The sequence below is a fragment of the Pan paniscus genome, chromosome 4 (assembly GCF_029289425.2).
Source record: "Pan paniscus chromosome 4, NHGRI_mPanPan1-v2.0_pri, whole genome shotgun sequence".
In the NCBI taxonomy this organism is placed as follows: Eukaryota; Metazoa; Chordata; class Mammalia; order Primates; family Hominidae; genus Pan; species Pan paniscus.
Window position 1 is genome coordinate 38,951,727 of NC_073253.2, and position 16,446 is coordinate 38,968,172.

The following is a 16,446-nucleotide window of genomic DNA, read 5'->3' on the forward strand; positions in this document are numbered from 1 at the left end:
AGGAGTTCAAGATCAGCCGGGGCAACATGGCAAGACTCTGCGTCTACAAAAAAAAATTTAAAAATTAGCTGGGCATGGTGGCTCGCACCTGTAGTCCTAGCTTCTGGGGTGGCAGAGGCAAGAGGATCACTTGAGCCCAGTTAAGATTATAGTGAGCTATGATCATGTCACTATTGCACTCTAGCCTGGGCAACAGAGCAAGACCTTGTCTCAAGAAAAAAAAAAGGTAAAAATAAAAAAAAGAATTTCAATATGCTTAGATTCTATAAGACTGTTTAAATGACACATGGGAACAATATTAATATGTGGAAATGTATTATATGAAAAATGTAAAGTAGAAAAAAACTAAGATACAGACCTGTGTTTTTATGCTGATTAAAATTGTGGAAAATGTACCGATGCATATTAAAAAGACCAAAAGAGCATTTGGAGGGATATGAAATATTTATTGTCTAGCCAGCTTTTGTCTTAGTCTGTTTTGTGCTGCTATAACAGAATACCACAGACTGGGATCATTTATAAAGAACATATTTCTTTCTTACAATTCTGAAGGCTGAGAGGTCCAAGGGACCAGCATCTGGTGAGGGTATTCCTTGCTTCATCATTTCATGGTGGAAAGAAGAAAAGCAAGAAAGTCCAAGAGAGAGAAAGAGGGGGCTGAACTAGCTTTTATGACAAACCTACTCTTGCAATAATGAACCCACTCTTGAGAGAACATTAATCCATTCGTTAGGACAGAGCTCTCATGACCCAATTACCTCTTAAAGGTCCCACCTCTCAACAGTGTTGCACTGGGGGCTTAGGTTTCCAGCACGTGAACTTCGGGGGCACAGTCAAACCATAACAGCTTCCTTTTTGGATGGAGTTGCTTACGTTTATAATTAATCTTTACTTTTTTTTTTCTCTTGTTGGATTACATGGCAGATTTTTTTGTTTTGTTTTGTTTTGTTTTAAGACAGAGTCTCACTCTGTCGCCCAGGCTGGAGTGCAATGGCGCAAGCTCAGCTCACTGCAACCTCCGCCTCCTGGGTTCAAGTAATTCTCCTGCCTCAGCCGCTCGAGTAGCTGGGATTACAGGTGCCTACCACCATGCCCAGCTAATTTTTGTATTTTTAGTAGAGATAGGGTTTCACCAGGTTGGCCAGGCTGGTCTTGAACTCCTGACCTCAGGTGATCCACCCACCTTGGACTCCCAAAGTGTTGAGATTACAGGCATGAGCCACCGCGTCCAGCAGCCGATTTTTTTTTTAAAGTGAGATTTTATCCTCTGTAAAGTACAATCCCTTGATGATGATGCTGTAAATGACAGAAGTATTTGCATGCACTGAGCTCGCCATGCGAGGGTGAGAAATTTGTATACCGGGTCCACAGGAGACACGGTCTGGCTAGCACTATAGTTGGAGCTATTACAGCAAGGTGCTTTTGTTGTGGTTTTAGTATCAGCACTATAGAACAGATACACTGACTGGGACAGAAGACCAACAGCAGCTCGAGTGGAGGCAGCTAGCTCTGTAAACTGACATTTCCACTGTGGCAGGGTGTAGAAGTGCTGAAGCAATTCCCTGCTGAGACAGTTCCCATACCTTTCTAGATGCAGCCTGGCATCCAATTTCATGCTTGTCTCTTTGTGGGAAGAGGGACACCCCAGCTCATAGAGGTTTCCAAAGCAAAATACTATCTAGCCCAGACTGAACATTGAGACTTTTTTTTTTTTTTTTTTTTGAGACTGGATCTCACTCTGTCACCCAGGCTGGAGTGCAGTGGTGCGATCATGGCTCACTGCAACCTCAACCACCTGGGCTCAAGCTATCCTCTCACTTCAGCCTGCTGAGTAGCTAGGTCTACAGGTGCGCGTCACCGTGCCTGGCTAATTTTTTTATTGTTTTTGTAGATACGAGGTCTCACTATGTTGCCCAGTCTGGTCTCAAACCCCTAAGCTCAAGTGATTCTTCTACCTCAGCCTAACAAAGTGCTGGGATTACAGGTTCAGCTATCTCACCTGGCCTAAGACATATCGTTGTCATTCAGGTCAATGGCCGCCTCCAGAAAGCTGCCTTCCCTGGCCATTCAATCTGAAGTTGCACCGACCCAGCGATGCAGATGCATCATCCTGTTTTGTGCTCTGCATACCATCTTACAGAATTTTTTTTTTTTTTGAGATGGAGTCTCACTCTGTCAGCAGGCAGGAGGGCAATGGTGAGATCTTGGCTCAATGTAACCTCCGCCTCCCGGGTTCAAGCGATTCTCATGCCTCAGCCTCCTGAGTAGCTGGGATTACAAGCATGCGCCACCACACCTGGCTCATTTTTGTATTTTTAGTAGAGACAGGGTTTCACTATGTTGGCCAGGATGGTCTGGATCTCTTGACCACATGATCCACCTTCCTCAGCCTCCCAAAGTACTGGGATTACAGGTGTGAGCCACCGTGCCCAGCCCATCTTACAGAATTTTGTTGATCTATTTGTTTACTTATTGTCTGTCTTTCCCCATTCTGATGTAGGCTCCTTGAGGAAAGGAACAATGTCTGTATTATTCCCTTTGGTGCCTAGAAATATTTCTGGCTCATTTTAGTTCCTTAGTATATATATTTTTAGTGACTGAATAAGGATACTTGCACCAGTCAGCAACCTGCTGTCTCTAGGCCTCCGTGGTGCTATAGCTAAAGCCACCCTGAACAAAGGATTTCACACTGGAAAATGAGACCACAGAATCTGGCTGCTGCACTCATTAGAGTCTCAACAGGCATGTCACATTTCCTGAGGCCCCAGGAAAATAGTTGCTCTGGAGAAGGCAGATGACTGCCTTGCTTCTCCTTGGAGAGTTCCCCATATTCCCATATCCCTTCTTCTTCCTTCTCTCTTCCTGGCCCTTTGCTTCTCTGGGGAATGAGGGATAGAAGGTAGGTAAGTCATGGCAGACAGACAGGAAATCTCATATTTTTTTCTCTAGCAGCTAAAGGGCCCCTAGAGAGGAAAATCACATGTATGGAGGGCAGGATGGAGGAAATGGTCATGGTCACTTAAGACATGCAGATTTGTGATCGTTTAATTCTTGCATCATTTTAAACATACAGTGCACAAAATAGCTCAAGATGAAGGACGTAACACACCTCCTTGAGTCCATAAAACCAGAACCTAGCATCTGAACATCAGTGGGAAGCTAAGGCGCTTGCAATGCTATTATCAACATGAAGTTGGTTTCCGTTGTGTGGACACAGAAAAACTGTCTTACTTGTACTTGCTATAGCAAGTCTTCAACTGAATACCTGGGGTTATTACTCTGGAATGTCTGATACACTGCTTCACTGTGTGAGGATTTTAAAAGTGTAGCCATTGATGGCCCAGCATGGTGGCTCCTGCCTATAATCCCAAGCACTTTGGGAGGCCGAGGTGGGAGGTTCACTTGAGGCCAGGAGTTTGAGGCTGCAGTGAGCTATGATTGTGCCACTGCACTCCAGCCTGGGTGACAAAGTGAGACTTTGCTTCAAAAAAAAAAAAAAAAAATTGAAATGAAGGCTAAAAATCCATCTCTTTCCATGTGTTCTTATGGAGAGCCAAAACTTTCAAGGATTTTTTCTAGTCAGTCATTTTCTGACAATCTAAACTGAATTGTTTAAAATATACATGTCTTTGGTAATAATCACTGAATTATTTTATTTTTTATTTTTTGAGACGAAGTCTTGCTCCATCTGGAGTGCCCAGGCTGGAGTGCAGTGGCGCGATCTCACCTCACTGCAACCTCCCCATCCCGGGTTCAAGTGATTCTCCTGCCTCAGCCTCCTGAGTAGCTGGGTTACAGGTGCACGTCACCATGCCTGGCTAATTTTTGTATTTTTAGTAGAGACAGGGATTTTGCTATGTTGGCCAGCCTGGTCTCGAACTCCTAACCTCACGTGATCCCCCTGCCTTGGCCTCCCAAAGTGCTGGGATTACAGGTGTGAGCCACCGTGCATGGCCTAATTACTGAAATTTATTGAGGGCTTACTCTGTGCCTGACACTGTTCTAAATACTTTACATTAACTCAACAACCCCAAGAGGTAGGTACTATTCTTCTTTTTTATTGATGAAACAAATGAGGGACAGAGAAGTTAAGCAACTTATCCAAGGTTAACTAGTTAGACATGATAGAGTATGGAAATGGACACAGGAAATTTGGCTCTAGCATCCATGTTCTTTTTCTCTTTTTCGAGACAGAGTCTCACTCTGTCACCCAGGCTGGAGTGCAGTGGTATGGTCTCGGCTCACTGCAACCTCTGCCTCCTGGCTTCAAGCAATTCTCTGCCTCAGCCTCCCAAGTAGCTGGGATTATAGGCACCCGCCACCACGCCCAGATAATTTTTTGTATTTTTAGTAGAGATGGGGTTTCACCATCTTGGCCAGGCTGGTCTTGAACTCCTGACCTTGTGATCTACCCGCCTTGGCCTCCCAAAGTGCTGGGATTACAGGCATGAGCCACCATGCCCAGCCCATGTTCTTAACCATTACTGCTCTACAGGGCACCTAAAGATTTAGCTTTATTATATAGAGTCACATTACTCATGTACAACCTTCTCTGGTACAGTTAGCTGCTGAGTTAAGTGGGCAGTGAAACCAAATGCTGACAAGGATGTGGAGCAACAGGAACTCTCATTCACTGCTGGTGAGAATGCAAAATGGTACAGCTTTGGAAGTCAGTTTTGCGGTTTCTTACAAACTAAACATATCCTTACGAATAATCCAGCAATCATGTACCTTGATATTTACCCAAAGGAGCTTTTACGTCCATACAAAAACCTGCATATGGATGTTTATAGCAGCTTTCCTTATAATTGCCAAACTTTGGAGGCAACCAAGATGTTTGTTAGTAGGTGAATAGATAAATGGATGCACCGTGGTACATCCAGACAGTGGAATGCTATACAGTGCTAAAAAGAAATGAGGTATCGGCCGGGCGCGGTGGCTCACGCCTGTAATCCCAGCACTTTGGGAGGCCGAGGCGGGCGGATCACGAGGTCAGGAGATCGAGACCATCCTGGCTAACACGGTGAAACCCCGTCTCTACTAAAAATACAAAAAATTAGCCGGGCGTGATGGCGGGCGCCTGTAGTCCCAGCTACTCGGGAGGCTGAGGCAGGAGAATGGCGTGAACCCGGGAGGCGGAGCTTGCAGTGAGCCGAGATCGCGCCACTGCACTCCAGCCTGGGCGACAGAGCGAGACTCCGTCTCAAAAAAAAAAAAAAAAAAAAAAAAAAAGAAATGAGGTATCAAGCCATGAATATACATGGAGTAATATGCATGGAGGAACCTTACATGCATATTACTAAGTGAAAAAAGCCAATCTGAAAAGGCTACATACTGTATGATTCTAACTATATGACATTTGGAAAAAGCAAAATATGAAGACAGTAAATGATCAGTGGTTGCCAGGGGTATGGGGTGCTGAAAGAGGAATGAATAGTTGGAGCACAGAGGATCTTTAAGTCAGTGAAACTATTCTGTATGATTCTGTAATGGTGGATACATGTCATTATACTTTTGTCCAAAACCATAGACTGTGCAACACCAAGAGAGAACCCTAAGGTAGACTATGGACTTTCGGTGAAAATGATGTGTCAAAGTAGGGTCATCAATTGTAACAATTACCACTCTGGTGAGGGGTGTTGATAATGGGAAAGGCTGTGTGTGTATCAGGGCAGGGGATATTTGGGAACTCTCTGTACCCTCTGCTCAATTTCACTATGAGCCTAAAACTGTTCTAAAATATAAAGTCTATTAAATAACATAGCTAGGACCGGGCACGGGTGGCTCACGCTTGCAATCCCAGCACTTTGGGAGGCCGAGGCAGGCAGATCACCTGGGGTCAGGAGTTCGAGACCAGACTAGCCAACATGGTGAAATCCTGTCCCTACTAAAAATACAAAAATTAGCCGGGCATTATGGTGCATGCCTGTAGTCCCAGCTCGGGAGGCTGAGGCACCAGAATTGCTTGAACCTGGGAAGAGGAGGTTGCAGTGAGAAGAGACTGCACCCCTGCACTCCAGCCTGGGTGACAGAGAGAGACTCTGTCTCAAAACAAAACAACAACAACAAAAAAACATGTCTGGGCATAGGTAAGAAATAGGAAGGTACGTGGTGGAATGTGCAGCCGCCCAGATCTCCCTTTAAGATCGAGGCACTCATTCCCCAGCTTCCCAGAGTTTTGTTTGCTGGTGGCTCACAGCCTAGTCCCTCTCCAGACCATGCCTTTGGCAAAGGGTGCTGTTTCACCCAAAGTTATCCCCCATCCATAGATGGCCCTCATTCAATCATGAGGTACAAATGGGGGTAAAAAGGCCCTGTCCTTTGCTTCAATATGGCACAATTCTGAAATCCATCCCATATGCTGAGCCTCCCGTCAATTTGGCTGAGGCCTCTGCTGCATCACAGCTCAGCTTTCTCCTGCCCAGGCCCACTTTCTTCACTTGTTTTTTCCCCCTCTTTTTTCCCTCTCATTTCTTTATAAGAGTTCTTACCAAGAGCTTTTTATCAATACACTTCCTGCACTTTAATCTCTCTCTTAGAGTCTGTTTCTGGGGAAATCTGATCTAAGAAAGATGCACGGTGGAAGGGCCTTCTAGGTAGCGGAGACAGCACAAGCCGAGTTGTCTTGGCAGTGTCTAGCAGCAAGCTGTGTGCAGGTGAGATGGATTCACTTGGGCATGGTGGGAAGGGAGGCGCCAGTGGGAGGCAGGGGCCAGATCACAGAGGGCCTTGTATGCAGGTTGAGGAGTCGGTTTCATCCTCAGCTTTTTCATTCATTTATTCATTCAACAAACATGAATTTTGTGTCTGCTATGTGTAAGGCACAGTCCAAGGCCCTGGGAATACAATGGCAAAAAAGTGCAAACAAAATATATACATGTATTAATCTCTTTCCTATGAGATCAAAGTGAGTGTAAAATGAAATAACATAAAGTACTGACCGCAGCACTGCCACATAGCAGGTGCTAAGTACTTGCTAAGACCTCTCCCTTCTCCCTTCTCTCCCTGGGGGTAATTTGTAGGGCACCTAAAGTTGCAAAGGAAGCAGAGGCAGGAAATTAGAGCTTAGACTCAAGCCAGAGAACCTGGGACTATATCCAGTGAAGTGCTGGAGTGTGTTGTACTGGCTCACAGAAGCTGATGCTAAATTTTCAGGAATTTTTGCAAGCCATCGTTAAACACAGCCATTGTCAAAAGCTAAGTTATATAAACTTAAAATTAAACAAATTACATTAAAAACAAAGGTAGCAAATCCTCAGAATGTATCGCGTCCTGATTGTTTTCCTACATATACCATTATGTGCGCACTTAAGGTTATTTACACCTGTTGTATCTGTATGGTGGAAATACTATAGAATGATAGGATTGCACTTCTCCCAACTCCACATTTGGAGACATTATACTGGTAGCTTGAAATTAACCATGGTGGAAGTAATTACACCAAGGAAATCTGCAAACGCTACAAATCTGGAGAGATCGTTGTTAAATACTTACCAGCACAGGTCTGGCTATATCCCTTTGCTTATTGTGAACAAAAATGACCTTTGGGCAACTAGAGCTCTGAGGAGTGGTTTCATGCATTTGGTATTTTGGGGCTTTCTACACAGAGAGGCAGTTGAGGGTGATGGAGGGGTGCAGATGCTGGAGCCTTCTGCCTGGGTGCCATGCTAGGCTCTTCCCTTGACTAGCTATGTGATGTCAGGTGGGTGACTCACTCTCACTGTGCTTCAGGTTCTTCTGTAAACAGAAGTGCTCCCAGCTAGGGTTCCTGGGAGGATGAAATGAGAAATGTTTTGTAAAGCACTAGAACAGTGCCTGGCTCATATTAAATGCTCTGTAATTGTTAGCTATTACTATTGAGTTGGCCAACAGATGAAAGAGTACTTTGGAAATCACCCTGACAGCCGGGACAAGCCAAGATGGCTCAGCAGTCTCTTGGCCTCACTCCAAGAGTATGAGCAGAGAAGGGTGGTGTTCCTGCTCTAGGGAGCCTTCCCTAACCCTCCTGTCGGGGCCTACTTCTAGGAGCCCTGATAATGTCAGAACTTCTGCCATCATAGTACGTGTCATATTGTCCTCGCCTATTTACTTGTCTGTCTCCCCAGCTAGACTGTAAGCTGGTGGAGGAGAAGCTGGGTCTATCTTTTCCACCCTGCCTGTCTCCAGCACCCAGCACAGTGCCATGCACATGGTGACTGATCAATAATATTATTGAATAAGTGTCCTAAATGAATGCTTATTTGCCGTTTGGAGAGTCTTCCAGGTGGAAGCTCTGTGAGGGCAGGGACTAGATCTGTTTTTCTAAGCCATTGTTTGTTGGTGCCTAGTTGAGAACTGGCATGTGATAAACTTGCTTACCCTTCAATGAATTCATTCTAAATACCAGAATGCTGACACTCTCCCTTCTACTTTTGAGCTTGCCTTTCCCTGTTGCCTAAAAAGGCAAAAGAGAGAATATCGAGGATGTAACATCTATGCTGGGTTAGTCCTGAATATGCAAGTATGGTAGCCTAGTAGTTAAGATTGTGCACGTTAGAATAAGATTGAGCAACTTAGGGTTGAATTGTGCCTGTCACTGACTAACTGTGCATTTTGGGACAAGTCATTTAACTTCCCTGAGTGTCAGTTTCCTCATCTATGCAATGAGGATAATAATATACCCACATGGCTATGAAATAACTGTAACAAAATAGTTCATTCTAAATTACTTAAGAAACAAATGCATCACAAATAGTTCATTTTTAATTTAAATTATTTAAAATACAAATATGTCATAAAATAAGTTTTTAAAAATTATTTACTTATTTATTTTGAGATGGAGTTTCACTCTTGTTACCCAGGCTGGAGTGCAATGGTACAATCTCAGCTCACCACAACCTCCGCCTCCCAGGTTCAAGCGATTCTCCTACCTCAGCCTCCCGAGTAGCTGGGATTACAGGCATGCACCACCACGCCCAGCAAATTTTTGTACTTTTAGTAGAGATGGGGTTTCTCCATGTTGGTCAGGCTGATCTCAAACTCCTGACCTCCGGTGATCTGCCCGCCTCAGCCTCCCAAAGTGTTGGGATTACAGGCGTGAGCCACCGCACCCGGCCTAAAATCATTTTTAAATAAATTAATACAAACAATGTCTGTAAAGCACCAAGTCTCATAGATGGAGCTCAGTTAATGGTAACCATTATATTATAAGGAAGTCTGGAAAAAGAGAGTGTCTCTTTCCCATAGAGATGTATTTCTTTTGTAACAAATCAAGGGCAAGCTGCCTTTTCTGAATTTTCTTTAGTGATCTTGGCATTTAAAATCATACTTATTTTGGAAGCTGAGGTAAAATACACTTTAGAAGGAATCATAAAAATGCTGGAAAACAGGGAGAAGTAGAATATATAATTCAGGCGGATGTGTGAATGCTAGAAAGAAGATGGGCAGGGGACAGAGGTTGGATGATAATGGGTGAGTCTAGGGTAATCTGATGAAGGCAATGTTTGTTGTTGCTGTTGTTATTTGAGACGGTCTTGCTTTGTTGCCCAGGCTAGAGTGCAGTGACGTGATCACCGTTCACTGTAACCTCAATCTCCAGGGCTCAATCAATCCTTCCACCTCAGCCTCCTGAGTAGCTGGGACTACAGGAATGTGCCACTACACCTAGTTAATTTTCATAGTTTTTGTAGAGGTGGGGTTTCACCATGTTGCCTATGCTGGTCTTGAACTCCTGGGCTCAAGCAATCCACCTGAAAGGCAGCATTTTTCCATGGTGTCCTATATTTGGCACCGGCTGCTACAAACCTTGTTGTACATGTCTCTTGGTGCACATATGCAAACCTTTCTATTGAGTGTATACCAAGAGGAATTATGCAGCTTTAGCAGGTATTTCCAAACATGTTTCTAACGTGGTCAGACCAATTTGCCCCCCTCCTCAGCAGTGGGAGTTCCTTGGTGAGTGCTCCTTGTCAGCACATGGTATTATCAGTCTTTTAAATTTTAGCCATTTGGGGGAGTCTCTAGTGGCATTTTACCATGGTTTTATTTGCATTTCCTTCACAACTAATGAAATTGAGCACCTTTTCATATGTTAAATGGCCATAATCTTCTGGATATTTTTTCGGTGAAGTTTATATTTAAGTCTTTGCTCTTTTTCTATTTGGTTGCATGTCTTTTTTGTATTGATTTGTAGGAATTCTTCATCTTGTCTGAATAAAATACCTTTCTTGGTGATTGCAATTGTCAATACCTTTTCTAACTCTGAGGCTTGCCTTTTTACTCCTTTAATGATGTCTTTTGATCTTCTGATGACTACTAAAGATACACAAAAATGAATTCCAGCTGAATGTAGATCTAAATGTGAAATGAAAAACAATAAAGCTGCTAGGTGAGGAGAATGTCTTCCTGACCCTGAAGTAGACAGAAATCAAAGCACTGACCTAAACGGAGAGGTTGATAACTTAGACTACATTACAATTAGGAACTTCTGTGCATCAAAATACATCATTAAGAGAATGTAGGCCAGGTGCGGTGGCTCACACCTATAATCTCAGCATTTTGGGAGGCTGAGGCAGGAGGATTGCTTGGGGTCAGGAGTTCGAGACCAGCGTGGGAAAGAAACATAGCAAGATCCCCATCTCTATCAAAAAAAAAAAAAGAGAGAGAGAGACAATGTGTTCTATGTATACCAACATACCATGTTGTACACATTAAATGTATGCAATAAAAGACTGAGTGTGTGTTTTAAGCACTTGGATTATATTATTCAATCCTTTCAAAGAAGAATATCCCAAATAAGTATCCTCATTTTACAGATGAGGAATTGAGGCCCAGAGAGGTTAATGAACTTGTCCTGGGCCACACAGCTTACAAGTGGAGAACTTAGGTGTGAGCTCAGGTCTGTGTGAGTCTAGAGACTGAGCTCCCAACTCCTGGCAGTGCTGCTCCACCTTTACCAGCTCCAGAGTGTGCCCTGTGGGGCCTGGCACAGTGTTGGGCTCCAGACATTCACTGTTGGCTTCCTGTGGTACCTTCCTGTGTGTATAGAGATCACTTCACATGGCCTTGCATTCATCCTCGTAAATTATTCATTTTCTCCACCACCGTTTTGTAAACTTGGCCTGCTGTGAACAGTTGCTCTTTGGTCTTCTTTTTAGTCCTGAGGAAGCAGGACTCCTTCTCCTGGTGTGATTTGCTGAGGCTGCACCTGGAAAAGACTCAGAGCCTTGGACAAACATTCTGTGCCTGTAGCTTCTCTGATCTGGCAGGATGAATGGCAAAGCCTTGGGTAGCAGGGGAAAGGCAGCCTTGATGAGTTGTGCCAGGTCTGCCAGGCTCTGTACTGTGTACTCACGGCCTGCAGGAGTTGGTAAGGTCCCCGTATATGCACGACCACTTCCCCTTCCTTCTCTCCTTCCTCCTCTTTCTGGCTGCCGGAGGCCCTCCCTTGGAGCTGGACATCTGTGCACTGAGAAGGGCCCTGTGCAGGCTGCTTTTGTGGGAAGCAGAATCACAGCAGGGTTTGGGGTATGTGGGTAAGTCACTTGGAGTTGCTGCCAGGGTCACCACAGGCCTAGGTACCTGCTATGCATGCCTATGATAATAGAAGCTAGGAATAATTCGGTCCTGCAAAAAGTCTTGTGAGAGTTAGGCAATGCCAAGGTTCCACCCCCTCCCCACCACCCCATTTCGGCACCCCAAGGGGATCTGGCTCCCATGATCACCACATGCCAATATCCTCATAGTGAAAGGAAGTGTAGCTCTGCCTCCAGGAGCAGATGTGAGCCAGTAGTGCTAATCACAGCGGCTATGATTTAGTGAGAATTTGTGTGTCAGGCACATTGCTGAACCTTTTATATACATTTTCTCAATCCTTATAAACCCCAGTGAAATACAAACTATCATCATTTCTAATTCACAGTTGCAGAAATGAATGCTTGGAAAAACTAATTTTTGCTTTCTCAATGCATCACATCACTGCTAAGTGGCCAAGTCAGGACTCAAACCCATATTGTCTGACTGTAAAGCTCAGAGAAATGTTTACTATGAAGCTACTGAGACTTAAGCCCTGGCACCTCCATTTGCATAAGTCCCTTCCCAGGTGCTAAGTGGATCCTAGCAATGTGTTCACTTGGTCATATGTGTTTTTGTTGTTGTTTTTTTGTTTCATGTTTCTTGTAGAGATGGATGCTGTTCAGGCTGGTCTTGAACTCCTGGGCTCAAGCAATCCACCTGCCTTGGCCCCCTAGAGTTTTGGGATTACAGGTGTGAGCCACCATGTGTGGCTGGTCATATAATTTTTAAAAATCTGTGGCTGGGCACGGTGGCTCACACCTGTAATCCCAGCACTTTGGGAGGCCGAGGTGGGTGGATCACCTGAGGTCAGGAGTTTGAGACAAGCCTGGCCAACATGGTGAAAACCCGTCTGTACTAAAAATATAAAAATTAGCTAGGCATGGTGGTGGGCACTTGAAATCCCAGCTACTCGGGAGGCTGAGGCAGGAGAATCTCTTGAACCTGGGAGGCAGAGGATGCAGTGAGCCGAGATTGCACTAGGGCACTCCAGCCTGGGCGACAAGAGTGAAACTCCATCTCGGAAAAAAAAAAAAAAAAAAAAAAAAATTTTGTAAAACTAGGCCAGGTGCACAGTGACTCATGACTGTAATCCCAGTACTTTGGAAGGCTGAGGCAGGAGGATAGCTGGAGCCTAGGAGTTCGAGACCAGCCTGGACAACATACCAAGACCTCGTCTCTATGAAAAATAATAAAAAATTTTAAAAATTTGCAAAACTAGAAAATTTGCAATCTTAGTAGTTTGTTTCCTTACTCAGTTAAAACTACTGTTTCTTTCCATTCTGCCTTGCTTTTCTCCAATTTCCTCCAGTGTTGGGTGGAGCTGGGCATTTTGCGGATAGGCTAAGAGGAATCTGAGTTGGGATATTCTTCAGTTTGAGTTGGTGGGATATATTAGTGTGCCTTGCAGTCCCTTCTGAGATTAAGTTATTGCTAGCTGTCCCACTGCAGGATGGCTTCCAGGAATATCCTGCTGCCCACTGTGCCCACATGCCTGTGTCCTGACTTGATGTACAGAACTGTTAACAGAAAGGGGTCCCAATCAGACCCCAAGAGAGGGTTCTTGGACCTCACACAAGAATTAGGGGTGAGTCCATGCAGTAAAGTGAAGACAAGTTTATTAGGAAATGAAAAGAATAAAAGAATGACTACTCCATAGGAAGAGCAGCAGCTTGGGCTGCTGGACTAAGGATACGTATAGTTATTTCTTACTTATATGCTAAACAAGGGGTGGATTATTCATTAGTTTTCTGGGAAAGGGGTGGACGATTCCTGTAACTGAGGGTTCCTCCCCCTTTTAGACCATATAGGGTAAATTCTTGATATTGCCATTGCATTTGTAAACTGTCATGGCGCTGGAGGGAGTGTCTTTCTGCATGCTAATGAATTATGATTAGTGTATAATGAGCAGTGAGGATGACCAGAGGTCACTTTCCTCACCATCTCGGTTTTGGTGGGTTTTGGCCAGTTACTTTAACTGCAACCTATTTTATCAGCAAGGTCTTTATGACCTGTATCTTCTGTCAGCCTCCTATCTCATCCTGTGACTTAGAATGACTTAACCTCCTGGGAATGCAGCCCAATAGGTCTCAGCCTCATTTACCCAGCCCCTGTTCAAGATGGAGTTGCTCTGGTTTAAACGCCTCTGACAAAGCCAGACACTGGACTACAAAACTGAATGTGGCCTGTGTCTTCAGCACAGAGAGTATGTGGGAAGTGGAGGAGAAATGAGAAATCTTCTTTTTTTTTTTTTTTTGAGACAGAGTCTCACTCTGTCACCCAGGCTGGAGTGCAGTGGCACAATCTTGGCTCACTGCAAGCTCCGCCTGCCAGGTTCACGCCATTCTCCTGCCTCATCCTCCTGAGTAGCTGGGACTACAGGTGCCCACCACCACGCCCAGTTAATTTTTTGTATTTTTAGTAGAGACAGAGTTTCACCTTGTTAGCCAGGATGGTCTCGATCTCCTGACCTCGTGATCCGCCCGCCTTGGCCTCCCAAAGTGCTGGGATTACAGGTGTGAGCCACCATGCCCATTGAAATGAGAAATCTTAAAAAAACCAAACAACTATTACTAATCAAAACCAGTTTTTATCTTTCTATTCTCTATATAGGCAATGATATCACAAAACTGTTGCCACATGAAAATGAAGAGGCAATCAAAGAATATGCACTGAAAAAATATAGAAAAATAATTTATAGAAATGTGTCAGGCAGTTAATAAAAAGGATTGTTATTTTTCTGGATTTTGTTAAAATTTGTGAATTTATCAGTTTTTTAAAAATGCGTAAATTGTGAGGACCTCTTTTCTCATTCTAGTTACTTTTACGTTAATTTTGTGTTTGTAATTTTGTATTATTTTTCTTAAAGAGGACCCGTCTTCCCAAACCTTGAGGTGACCCTGCTCAAACTCATGCACTTAGCAATGGTGACACAGTGTCTGCCTCTGAAGCTTCCAGTCCTCAGTTTGGAAAGAGAAATGGGGCTGTGAGGTGTGCCCAAGCCTGAGTGTACTTTAGAAAGTACTGTAAGCCGGGCGCGGTGGCTCACGCCTGTCATCTCAGCACTTGGGAGGCCGAGGTGGTTGGATCACCTGAGGTCAGGAGTTCAAGACCAGCCTGACCAACATGGTGAAACCCCATCTCAACAAAAATATAAAAATTAGCCAGGCATAATGGCAGGTGCCTGTAATCCCAGCTACTCGGGAGGCTGAGGTGGGAGAATCGCTTGAACTCAGGAGGTGGAGGTTGCAGTGAGCCAAGATCGTGCCTTTGCACTCCAGCCTGGGTGACAGAATGAGAATCTGTCTCAAAAAAAAAAAAAAGAAAGAAAATACTATGTTTGTCTTCTACTGAAGGTGGGAGGCTGAAGAGGGGGCAATAGCACAGCAAAGCCCCTCAGAGAGGGTTAGCAGCAGCAGACTGCAGTGGGGGTGGGATATGTCCAATGTTTGCAAAGAGCAAAAGAGGGGTGGGGCAACTTATACATCACTTAGCCCTTTGTAATGTATGGTGGCTTTCCTTATAGCCCCACCCAAACCTGAATTTGCTGATGCAGTTTCCTTGGAAATCTCAGTCCAAAGGGCATTTTTGGTACCACCTTGAAGGTGAGGAAGCAGATGTTAGGGAGTGGAGCTGCTTCACGTGCTGTCTGTTCAGCCTCCCTGAGGGCTCTGGAGTAGAGGAGGCAGAAATATGGCTGAAGGCAGGTGGCTGCTGGTGCACTTGGAGTCAAGGTTGGAGCTTATCCTGTCCTCTGTGACCCAGACTACCCAATCTACTTCATTCTGGCCCCAGGGAGTTCCAGTGGCTGCAGGGCAGGAGCCTGGCTTTCCTTCAAGAATGTGTCTCCTTTTGTGGTTTTCATTTCTCCACCTGGTGTCTGGACTGCAAATTACAGGAGAGGATGATGCATTTGCTCTCCCCACTGAACAAAGGGATTGCAGTAGTAGTAGGTGGCATGGTCTTATCCAAGCTCCAGGAATGCTGCTGCCCCTGGCTCCCCTTGGAGCCACCAGGGCTCAAGCTGGTCACTGTCTTGGAGGAAGCTTCCCCTGGAGACAGGCTCACAGAGAAGGCTGCTTCGTTCAGAGGCTGTGGTGTAGGGAGAGGAAGGATGTGCCTACTGACTGCAAGTTTGTTTTTTTTTAAATTACTGTGCAGAGAGAGCACATTCTCATCTGAAATTCTAATAAACGGAGAGACAGAGGGAGGCAAATAACCACAGTTCTCAGAGTAGCCTAGCCAGGCTGCCCTGAGGTCTCCCCCAGAATTATCTGTTTCTGGCTTATGAGTGCAGGACCCTTGTTCCTCAGCCTGTCTTTATCATCCCCTCTGAATGAACAGCATGCACAGGTGTGAATGCATGCACACAGCCCATGCTACCTGCCCATCAGACCATAGGCACATTCCATTCCCTTCTATAACAATATATACACAGCAAACTTCTATACACAGTATACAGTATACATACACAATCAAATAGGTAGTATTTGGGATAATGCTATGGGCTGAATTGTCTTCTTCCCAAATTCGTATGTTGAAGTCCCAACCCCCCAGTGCCTCAGAATGTGATTGAGTTTGGAGATAGGGTCTTTAAGGAGGTATTCGAGTTGAAAAGAAGTCATTAGTGTAGGTACTGGATGGGGTTGGACTACCTCCTAATCCAGCATGACTGGTTTCCTTATAAGAAAAGGAAATTAGGACACAGATATGTAAAGAGGGAAGACTATCTGAAGACACAGAGAGAAGATGGCCATGCACAAGCCAAGGAGAGAGTCCTGAGAAAAACCCAACCCTCCCTGACACTTGGATCTCGGACTTCTGGTCTCCAGATCTGTAAGAAAAGAAATTTGGTTGCTTAAGCCACCCAATCTGTGGTATTTTGTTACAGCAGCC